At 45.3% G+C, this 11,700-nt stretch overlaps 2 long non-coding RNA genes across 2 annotated transcripts; one reads left to right on the top strand and one right to left on the bottom strand.

The window, feature by feature from the left end:
• The first annotated feature begins 377 nt into the window (after positions 1-377).
• LOC116558852 lies at positions 378-3,628 on the top strand. Its single transcript, XR_004272196.1, has 2 exons — positions 378-1,468; positions 1,589-3,628. It is a non-coding gene; the product is annotated as an uncharacterized LOC116558852 (long non-coding RNA).
• Positions 3,629-3,864: 236 nt separating this feature from the next.
• LOC116558853 lies at positions 3,865-8,165 on the bottom strand. Its single transcript, XR_004272197.1, has 2 exons — positions 5,279-8,165; positions 3,865-5,242 (listed from the first exon to the last, which is right to left on the bottom strand). It is a non-coding gene; the product is annotated as an uncharacterized LOC116558853 (long non-coding RNA).
• Between the last annotated feature and the right edge of the window lie 3,535 nt (positions 8,166-11,700).

Below are 11,700 nucleotides of genomic sequence, written 5' to 3' on the forward strand. Positions count from 1 at the left end.
CTCTCCTGCTCACCCTTGACTTGGAAAAACCAGTTTCTCTTTTATTGTCTGTTACTAATCTCTATTCTAAAAATTCAGCTCGATTCTCAACCACACTCCAAACTCTCTCCTTTCTAGCTACTTTTACTCCCTCTCCTTCAATTTCATTTTCCTCTGCTTTTAATTATTTATTTTTTTAAGTATCTCACTTTGTCACCCAGGCTGGAGTGCAGTGGCGCAATCTTTGGCTCACTGCAGCCTCAACGTCCCAGGTTCAAGCGATTCTCCTGCCTCAGTCTCTCAAGTAGCTGGGACTACAGGTGCACGTCACCACACTTGTCTAATTTTTTGTATTTTTTTGCAGGGACGGGGTTTCACCATGTTGCCCAAGCTGGTTTTGAACTCCTGAGTTTAAGGAATCCACCCACCTTGGCCTCCCAAAATGTTGGGGTTACAGGTATGAGCCACCACGTCCGGCCTCGTGTTCTTTTTTATTAAAGAGAGAAATCAACTATTCAGGATCAGCCCCCACCTTTCCTCAAGAGCCATTTCTGTTCTGCACAGGCCTGCTGAACTGGGTGCTTTAAATAGGGTAAGTGTTTCTCATTTTTTGGTCTCTGTCCTCAAACTTTAGGGGCAAAAGAAACATCCGAGACTTGAAATTTCTTTTCTTCTTCTCCTATGCATGGCTCTAGCCATCTCTTTGTTCTGCATTATCTTATGACAAAAAAGGTTTATTATTTTGAATCAAACTCAAAGCTGGGTCCTAATATCTGAAGGCACAGGTACTCATACTTAAAGGTGAGTCTGAAATCTCTGGATTTGGGGAGCTTTGGAAAAACACAGCTGAGTGGCTAGATCAGGGGACTCATCGGGCAGGAAGAGGAGACGAAAATGGCATATTACTGCAGGTCAGTTATCAACTTCCTCCAAGACTAGACGAGCTGAACCTGCGGCATTTTAAACCAATCCCCAGTCGCTGTTACGTTTTTTCAAGGATTTCCAGGGATCCCAGGCAGTAAATCTTGCTGATAAAGGGAACCGGTGTGATAAGGTGGGTGGTGAGCAGTTTAAGCACCAAGATTGCAGCTCTATCTGGTTTTGTGGAGATTTACTCAACTAGATGGACAGATATTCAGCAGGTTTTGCAGTCCTGGGGTGCAGGGTGCAGCTGTACTGGAAAATTTAGGATCTAGTTCCATTCTTTGAGTCTCATGTTAAATTTGGCTTTAAGGTTATGAAGACACTGGGGACATAATCCTGAGGGCAGCTGGGGGGCAGAGAGTGGTCACTGGATAAACTTATCCAATAGCAAGCCCATGCACGGTTTATTCTCTGATCGTGCATGTGCTTGGCTATAGATCCACATAACCACGGTGAAGACCACGGGGGCTGGGGGGACGATTCAGCTGGTGAAGGCATCGTGGGCAGAAGAATCTTGAACCCAGAATCCAGAGCAGGTCAAGTCTCCTGATACAGGTTCTGACTCGTGGTTTTTTTGTCTCTGCCTGTAGCAGCTACAGGTCTGTAGAGTTAGAGGAGAGTGAGAAGGGGAGAGCTCCCTTTTTCAGGGCTGACATTAATGCCACCTCCCATTTGCCTTTTGCAGATCTCTCAAGTATCCATCTTGGAGGGTATGGACCCCATATGACAGTGAGGCTCTCTGCACGCTCCAGAATAAGGACATGAAGAATTTAGTGGATGGTACGTGTTGGGAGGGTAAAAGTGGGGTGCCAAAGGTCTGGAGGAAGAAGAATTGACTGACCCTTTTGCTCTCGGAGTTAAGCAGAAATCTGAAGAGAAGGCAAAGAATCTTGCCTTCCCAGCATTATTCCCTCCCACCATCCTGGGCTATCATTTATTTATCACAGCCAACAGGCTGGCCTCTTTCTTCCCTTTGACTGTGAATGGGTCAAAGGCAGTGCAGGAGGAGTATCTAGTCCAGATAAATCACAAGCAGTTCTCACAGTTCTTACTATTGAGAACTGAGAACTGTGAGTGTTTATTAAGAAGGCAGAGCGGGGGAAGATGAACCAATCTTCTTCCCCTCAATACCCAGATCCCTGCCTCCCAACGAGCTCTGTGTTCACCCTGTCAAAGTCTTTACCTTCAGACCAAGGAGAGTGTGGCCCCTCCTCAGCACTAGCTAGAAACCTCAAGCCCTTGCTTGAGGGTATTTTTCAGAGAGACCCAATGTCCAGAAGGCTAGGTGCAGGGTGGGGAGGCAGGGAGGAGCCACATATGAGATACTGCCTCCCTGCATCGGGTCAGAACAAGCCCCAGGAAGAAACTACTCCAAACAACAAGATGCATCTGCCCCAACCCACCCAGTCTGCATGTCGGTGCTGAGAACAGCCTTTTATGGGGCTTGCACTGAGCCACGGGCATGTCTGAACACAACAAGGAAGAGGCCAGAGCAGCAACTGCACAGCAACGGGCTGATGAGCATTGCTTTTCAGAAAGGGCAGAAAACTATCTGACTCAGTCTATGAAAGCCAGGTTAGCTTTACCCCCTCCTCCCTAAATCCTCCATCCCCATGCCCAACCAAGAAACAGCTGAATCATTTTCCGCATCTGGGGGAGGATGTGGGGCCATTGGAGGCTGGCCTTCCTAGATAAGTCTTTATGACTGAGGACAAGGAGTCTTACTCTCCTCTGTCCACCCACCCCATGAATGGGCCTGGCTCCTGACGGGAGTTGTGGTTTTTCCTGAGCGCCTCACCTACCTCTTCTGGATTTCACTCTGGCAAACGGGGCTGCAAAGTGCTCATCCTGCTCTCTGGACAGTGCCTTGTGGAGAGGAATGCCCATGACCCTGCATTCCACGGCCTTGGTAAGCAAGCTCAGAGTAGCTGGGTTTTTCTAAAGCAATTGCAGAACGCCTGCCTTCTCTTTTTCCTTTAGAAAGGGCCAACCACACTGAGCTCAGTTATGGCACACACAGTGGGACCCAGACAAAGGGAGAGGGTGACCAGCATCCCAACTAGGTAAACACAGAGGAGGTTCCACCTGGAGTTATCTGGGGTGGCTGCTTTGATAATGAGAAACAGTCAAGAGTCCCTGGCCTTGCAGACCCATCTCCTAACGCATCCAGCAGGTGCAAGGATGTTTTGATGAACTAGCTCTCTGCAGCCCCCTTGAAGGATGTGATCCTTGGAGAGGGGTAGGAGTATTCAGGTCCTTGACATCTCCCAAGTGTGTGATTCAATGATGCCAAAGGCCTTTGGCCAGGTAACGCAGTGTCCACAGGCTGGGCTTGACATGCGTCCCCACCCTCTGAGAAAAAGATCCTCGGGCAATCCATGTGCTTCTCTTGTCCTTCATTCCACCGGAGTCTGTCTCATACCCAACCAGATTTCAGTGGAGTGAAGTTCAGGAGGCATGGAGCTGACGACGATGAGGCCCCGGCAGCCACAGCAGCAGCAACAAGAGTAACTCTGACTTAGGAACAGAGACAGCCAGAAAGAAATGCGATCAGTGAAAGAGACATCTGGACTGCACGTACTTCTGCAGAGGGGACTGGTGATAGGCAGATTGGAAAAAGCACCACAGATGGGAACCACTTAATCTTTCTTTTCTAAAATTGATGCTATGAAAATTTGCGTTTTCTGTAACTTATAAAACTTAAAGGTTGCCTGTCTACTGAAAAGCCTATCTGCCTCTATGGTTTATACTGTTGGATGCCAACTCCAGGCCTTCTAAGCCACCTCCCCTTTAGGCTAAAACTGAGACATGAGCTTGAAGAACTGACACTGGCTTTCCCTCTCTTTGGGGTCCCCAGGCAGGTGGCTGGGACACTATTAGCAATCAGCAAGGAACCCTGCCGCCCTTAGACTTCCCACAGAGCAAGCAGAACTGCAGAATGGGGTAAAAAAACCTCTATTGAGGTTTTTCAAATCCATTTATATTGTAATAAAGTAAATGTAAATAAGATTTAAGTGAAGGCAGATTGCAGAGATTTCCGACGCTATACAATACATATCTCATAGTATGGGTGTAAATTCTGCAAAGGTTAATGCAGTTAAAAATATTTGACACATAAAAATGTCAGATCCAACATTAATCATTCACCAATTGTAATTGCCTTTCTGTGGGTCTCTTCTCCCCAAGACATATGCTTAAAACACCAGGCTCAGTAGAAATCTGGGAGGAAAAAAACAAATAATACTTCTCAGTTGTCAGAGTCTATGATTGCTTTGATAGATTTAACACTGACTTCATTCTCTTTGCAATTCTGTGTGATTGATATGTGTGTGTGTGTGTGTGTGTGTGTGTGTGTAGGAAGAAGGTGTAGAACAAGAGAACGTTCTTAAGTCCAAAGGAAGTCCAACCCAGTTATAAAGGGAACACCACTCACAAGCCATTTTTATAATTGTCCCCTTCCTCAGATAAAGGAGTCCCCTTTAAGGAGCCAGTCTGGCTAAGTAGACCGAACAAAGCCTGGCCCTGACATGTCTTGAGAAAAACCGGTTTTCACCTCCAGAATGTGCCCCAGGCAGCAAAATGTATCAGCTCTCCATGGCTGAGTGGTGTTTTTCTTAGGAGCTCACTCTAAAGGAGATTCCAGCTTTGCGGATGGATACCTGCCACTTGAATGGCCAAGCCCTGTCCCCCAGCCAGTGACCTCTGAGGGACATGGGTCTCTTCACCTTCCCCCAACTCTTCCCTGGTTTTTGACCCCTGAGGGTCCCAGATTGCCAGCAGGAACTAAAAGGAATAAACCTTTCCCCAAAATATTTTTCTGTGTCAAGTCAATACAGATTTAAAACCTGGTTTCTGTCACCCCCACCCCTTCATTCTGAGGCCCACAGGCAACGAAAGGGTGAAGAAGCCAAGCCATGGCATTTTTTAAGAAGATGTTTACTCATAAACATTACGTAGTAAATCCAATTGTGGGGTGCTGGTTGTCCAGCAAACTCCTAGTTAACCAGCAAACACCTCCCATTCAAGGTTCTGAAACAGGCCCCAAGATCAGAACAAAAAGCACAAGACAGACACGGTGTGTCATTTCTATTTGCTGCTCAGTTTGAGCCCTATGACCTGGAATCTTTTTAAAGGAAATAAATGCTTGTGTATTTATGTGCCACCTGGCCCAGGTAGAGGCAGGAACCAAAATGGCCAGCAATGGTGACCAGAGGGTAGACCATCAAACACTAGCCAGGGCACAATGCTGTGACTACAAAAGGTTCTACCTGATGTGCTTCTGGGTCCCCCCACACCCCAAGTCTCACGCAAATGCTATCTTCACAAGAAAGGCGCAGGGCTCCGTATTTCTGGCACCGCGGTCTGAACTGCCCACCTCCTCCCACCAGCGCAGCACAGATTGCTTATTCCCTCTTGCAGGAAAAGAAAGCCCAAGCCTGGCCCCGAGCAGCTTGCCAGGGAAGCCAGTGTGTGCTGCGAGCTGGCACGAGGTGCTCATCCATCTCCTGTGTCCAACCCCCACTCTTTAATGCCTCCTGTCTTCATTGCAAAGCATGGCTCGCCAAAAGCACAACGCAGAGAAAATGGTTTCATCAAAATTCCCTTGCCACAACAACAACAACAAAATAATATTACCCTGCTTTCATTATTCACGATCTTTTATTGAGGCAAAAGGCAAATATCATTGAGCCAAACCTGAATAGACAAATATATACAACCACTGGTAATTTCATATTTTGTGCTAATGGTATACACTGTAGATACAACCTAAGAGGAGTAAATTACAATCCTATCAATAATACATCGCATCCGGGCTCCAGTTGCCCAGTACACAAGAAAATGTGTATTGGCAAAGGCTCTCCGAATATTAAAAGCCATGCATATCATGGGGCGGTGGGTACAGAAGCTAGAAACTCCCACAGGACTGTGTTCTGGCCTTTGTTATCAAGGCCTTTTAGTACAGAAAGAGCCCACACTGAAGCTCCAAAAACTGATGCTACATGCACACATCCCATTCACATTCTTGGCAGATCTCTAGGTGAAGTTTCGATCACAGAATAACCTATAATCAGGGCACCAGTTTGTAGACCACTTGGAGCACTGCCCCGAATTGGACACCTCAGGTCTATGGTAGATGCCAAGGTTCTGCTGGGGTGACCCGTGATGACGGACAAGGGACTCCAGAGAGCCCCAGTACAGCCAGCAATTTTTGAGAGACCATGTGGCTTCAGAGCAGCCTCTCAAACATGTGCGTGATCCTCCAAAAGAAAAAAGGGAAGAAAAAGGCAGGACTGATGAAAGGCAAGGAGCCAATGACCCGCAAAGAAAGATTTACTTTGAAATTTAAAATGCTCCAGTGACTAAATTTTTGTCAGTGGATCCAAATTCCCTTACTCCTCCCTGCAAGAGAAGCAAATGCCAGTCTTACTTAAGAGCAGAGAGGAAATATTTCTACCACAGTCTAGTAATGTCCACCAAGGTTAATGTAGGCAAGAGGGCTACTTAGTGCCACAGTCACACACTGGTACTTCATTGATTTAGGGATATTTGAGGAAATTTACAGGGCAGAAGAAACAGTCTCTTTCTTGTCTCTTTTTCAATCAGCCCCTAGAAGAAAAAGGAGACGCCGAGGAGGAGAGGGAGGCTGTCAGGGTCTCTCAGGCAAAGGGAACGGGAAGCAGACAGCAGCCCCAACCTCAAGCTCAGAGATGAAAAGCCCTGGCCAGACACCAGTTCATTAGTGGAAATAAAAGCTTCCTAAATTGCAGGGATCTGGCCGGCCTTTATGGAGAGACACCTATGCATCAAAGAAAAATAATGTGAAAAATTCTCTTTGTCTGGAGACAAGAAGCAGCATCTGGGAGTCTTGTCACAGCCTCCCTCCCTCCTTCCCACAGTCTCTCCACCATCCACCTTCAAATCCTCGGTCCCCTTTGGAGGGGTGAAGATGGCCATTTTTCCTGCTGCCTGTCAGATAGCAGGGACCGGTGGGACACCTGGTGGGGAGGGGGGAAATTACAGCCACATTGGACCTCAACATCACTACCCAGGCCTAGGGAAACGTGTATTCTCAGAGCGTGGGAAAAAACAAGGCTAGCATCTTTCTAGGGGATGTAATATTGAAGCGGACTTTAAATGTAGTAGCAATTGACCTAAATTTCTGCTATTTTCAATTGTGTTTGGGAAGAGATGGGTGGCTCAGCATAAACATAAATAAATAGAATCCATAAACAAATATATACCATAATGTTTAATGCAACTCCCACATTATTTAAACTTAAAGTTGCATTGAAAATGGATATTATCCCAGTGGACTCACCAAGTCAAACAGCTGGAATAAGTTCCCCAAAGATAAGCCACAGTTGAGAAACATTCACCAGAGAGAGTGGAACATTAACGATGTGGACAAGGGACTCCAGAGAGCCCAGGACAGCTGGCAATATCTGAGACACCATGTAGCTTCAGAGCAGCCTCCCCAACTTGCTCAAGGCAAATACTGAGGAATTTCTTATTTGCACCCAAGAGGTTGCCAAGAGCAGCCCAAAGCTTCTGAGTCAGCGTGTGAAGTGGTTAAGAGGGGTCAAATTAGATCTGGTGCCAATTTGATATGGCTGTGGGGACTTTGGGCCGGCCACTTAACCTCTCTAAGACCCAATTTCCTTATCTGTCAAATAGAAATAATGATAATAATGGCAAGTACTTACTAAGAGCCAGATACTGCATGCTTTGTGTATATTAAATCATTGAATGTCCCCAGCCATTTTAAGGTATGACTGATATTTCTGTTTATGTATGAGAGAGGGAAAGGGATCAGCCAAGGTCACGCAGCGTGTGAGTGGCAGAGCTAAGATCCAACCTGAGCTTCCTGATTCTGGAGTTCACACTTGGAGCCACTACTCGGTCCTCTCTCTTAATGTTAGTGTGAGAATTAGATAATGCATGCAAAGGTGTCAGCAAGTGCCTAGCCCTAGTAAATTTCATGCACTCAAAAATATTATGGATGATGGTTATCTCAGTATCAAGTAAAAGCATCTTCGAGAAGCTTGCCTAGTGCCCACTCAGGTGGAATAAGTAGCCATATGCACACCTTTGGCTGCCAGATCCAGCATTAAACTTGCTGTGCAATTTAGTAACACCTTTAGGTCAACCTTAGCTTTTATCACAATTATCTCCTCCTCCCATCACCTTCCTTTTAGGAGAGTTCTCACTGGTTTTTTTTTAGCTTTACATTTAGTATATATATCATGCTGTAGGAGCCTTAAGAGTTTCCTTTTTCAAAATTGTCATGACGTCAATGAGAAAGATACAACGATTTTTCCAGTATAAGTGCCATTTCAAATTTTTATTTTATTTTTCTGAACGCAGGCGAAAGGTACTGGTGAGAAAGAAACTGGTGAAGATCTAATAAAGAAAAAAGAGTTGGTTTTTGTTTGTTTTTTTGTTTCTTGTTTTGAGATAGTCTCACCTGCCGCCCAGGCTGGAGTGCAGTGGTGCGATCTTGACTCAGAGCAGCCTCCACCTCCCGGGTTCAAGTGATTCTCCTGCCTCAGCCTCTCAAGTAGCTGTGACTACAGGCGTGCACCACCATACCTAGCTAACTTTTGTATTTTTAATAGAAACGAGATTTCACCATGTTGGCCAGGCTGGACTTGGACTCCTGACCTCAGGTGATCTGCCTGCCATGGCCTCCCAAAGTACTGGGATTACAGGTGTGAGCCACTGTGCCAGGCCAAACAAAAAAAAAAAAGAAAAACAAGAAAGTGGAACAATCAATAGAAATCAAGCAAGAAATAGCAAACCAATGATCAGGGAGGAGGATGCAATCATGCCTCTGTGGCACGGGTACTGAGCTTAGCAATGGAGAAGCAGCTTCCTGCCCAAGCCCCGTCCCATGGGTTCCATCAAAGAGATTTCCAATGTTGAGGCAGCTCTGACACCAGGAGTGTCATCCCCAGGCTGGAGCTCACTCCCGAAGACCTTTCAGAGATGAGAGTGGGACCATTATGTCACCTGGACCCCTTGGACACCTGGCTTCATATTAACATTCCCTCTTGTAAGTATCCAGCTAATTTTAAAGTATGAAGTTCGTGGCTGGAGAACACTCACCTGGCAAAGTTGCCAGCATGAGGGAGGTTGTCACCTGAAAGTGGACAAAAAGCAGGCCAAAGGAGAAACTAAAACTTTTTACAGAACGAGCTCCTTTTGTCTCATTACCTTACCCTGTGACCATCTACCTTCTAAGAAGGAAGGAAGCCTTGAACAAAGGAAGTGCCCCTTTTAATAACAGAACCATATCAATTACATTTCATTACTACACCATTATGGCACGTTGCATTATAATCCAACCGTTAATGGCCTCACCTCAGAAGCCCACATCACTCCCCTCTGCCCTCCTAAATGCCTGGCTTTTAGCTGAGTCAATTTCTACTGCAATTAGATCCAGGCTCCCTCCTTCTTGAGTCAAGCCCTTGCCAGCAATGGCAGCAACTTCCCTATGCCCCTCCACAGGGGCTCTATTAAACATTTCTTGCTACTCAGAGCTATTTTTGAAAGTTGCCATGGATTCATGAATCAGTGGTATGTTTTCTTTTAACTTTAATGTGCATACAAGTCACCTGAGAATCTTGTGAAAATGCAGATTCTGATTCAGCACACGTGTGGTGGGCCCTTAGATTCGGCACTTTTCACCAGCTCCCAAGTGATGTCACCGTGGTGCCTGGACCACATTGTGAATAGCAAAGGGCTAGGGGGCTCAGGATTCAAAGCCCTGTTCCCCTACACTATTCCTCTCAGTTTAGCAGGAAGCCCAGACTCATGTGTCTCTGGGTGTCTCTCCTTTTCCTCTGGCTTCTCCTTCAAGTAATTGGTATCTTGGCCAATCTGGGGAGACAGGAGAGGCCCAGAGAAGGACACAGGAGGGTGTGTTTGGCTTGTCACAGCAGCAGAGGCTCTGACAAGTGATGAAGAAGTTGGGGCCTTTTCTGAATGTGAAAATGGCCTGGGTGATCCCTACTCAGGAAACACCAGCGGTTTAGCATAGTACCAGTGCCCCCAACACCTAATACGTGAGGTAGATTATGAGAAGTGAAATGTTTGTGACCCAGAAACTAAGAAAAAGCAACTTCAAGTAGTTTGACAATTGACCACCAATCTGGAGCAAGTAACCATGGATACATTTTGGCTACCAGAAGACCCAGAGCTAAACATAGTGGGTGTTTTCAAGATTTAAGAAGAAAGGAGTTAAGTCATTTACTAAAAGTCAAGATTCTGGGCCAGGCCTTAAACTGACCCAGTTCTTCTGCCTCTTAGCCTAGTGTTGTTTCCAACAAGCCACTTTATTGCTTTGCTGAGGAGCTACTCCTCTCTCATTAACTTTACAATGTGGATTTGTCATCACCCAAAACTCAGTGCTTCCATCCCTTTTTTTTTTTCTGGAGAATGGGATCTGTAAAGTAGAGCTGATAAAATTTTAAAATTAAATATTCAATATAAATATGTTTTTTAAAGGATATTTAAAATCTTTCGCTATTTTTCTTTTCCAATGTTTACTGGAGAAATGAATACCATCAATAAATGGGCATGCCATGCAGTGATGTTGGATCAGAAAGTCAGTAACTGGGTGGGAAAGACTTAAGCTGACGCAGGATAGATTTGGGTTCAAATTCAGTGCCTGTGGCCTTCAGCAAAACAGTGAATCTGTGCTTCAGTTTTTAAAATGTTACAAGGCGAAACAAAGTCCCCACCTCTCAAAGTCATTGCAGGTACAAAAAGTACTTCATAAATGATAAATATGAAAATAATTATTTTCATCCATCTCAATTATAGTAGGATACTGAAGAGGATCAGAACATGCCACCTCAAACATGCCAACTTGGCATGAGAATTATTTTGACTTGAAGGCAAGTGAGAAGACGCAGACATAGGAGAAGTTCTTTTTCCCTCTCCTTAACTGTCTAACAACAACATAAATGTTTCCTTTGTAAAGGTAACATAAATTTCCATTTGTAAGGGTTCCTCCCTGTGCTGTACCAGGAAGATAACTGTTTTAGAGGCAACACTTATTACCTGAGATGACTCATCTGTATAACGAACTTTATTATGTAACTCTTAATTACCGCACATTTTCTAATCACCTTCCCACAACTTACTCCCACCACAGGAACCCAAACTCCTTTTCCCTTGTCTAGCTTTTTTCTCGACACTTTATCACCCTTTGTTAAGATAGTACATAAGTTCCGAATCTAACCTCCTTCTTCCACATTTCTTTATGAACTTCTGTGCATACCTACTCAAATCTGTTTCCTTCTTCTGTTAAACTGGTGTTTATTAGTTTGGTTTGTGGGCCCCAGCCACTGAACCTAAAAGGGTAGAGGAAGAATGTTTTCCCTTACTAAACAGAGAAAAGAAATGACAGCAGGACAAGGGGGGCTGAGGCAAGGCTGTGAGGTCATAGACAGCCTTATAAGCCCAGCTTTATAAGACACAGAAGGACTAGTCCTTAACAAAGTAAAGGTCTAAAATAAAATGTTCAGGCTGAGCGTAGTGACTCATACCTGTAATCCCAGCATTTTGGGAGGCTTAAGTGGGAGGATCATCTGAGGTCAGGAGCTCAAGACCAGCCTAGTCAACATGGTGAAACCCTGTCTCTACTAAAAATATAAAAATTAGCTGGGCATGGTGGAGCATGCCTGTAGTCGCAGCTACTTGGGAGGCTGAGGCAGGAGAATCACTTGAACCCAAGAAGTGGAGTTTGCAGTGAACTGAGATCATGCCATTGCACTCCAGCCTGGGTGACAG

This window comes from Sapajus apella, unplaced genomic scaffold (assembly GCF_009761245.1).
Source record: "Sapajus apella isolate SASKATOON/1434 unplaced genomic scaffold, GSC_monkey_1.0 scaffold22, whole genome shotgun sequence".
Classification (NCBI taxonomy): Eukaryota; Metazoa; Chordata; class Mammalia; order Primates; family Cebidae; genus Sapajus; species Sapajus apella.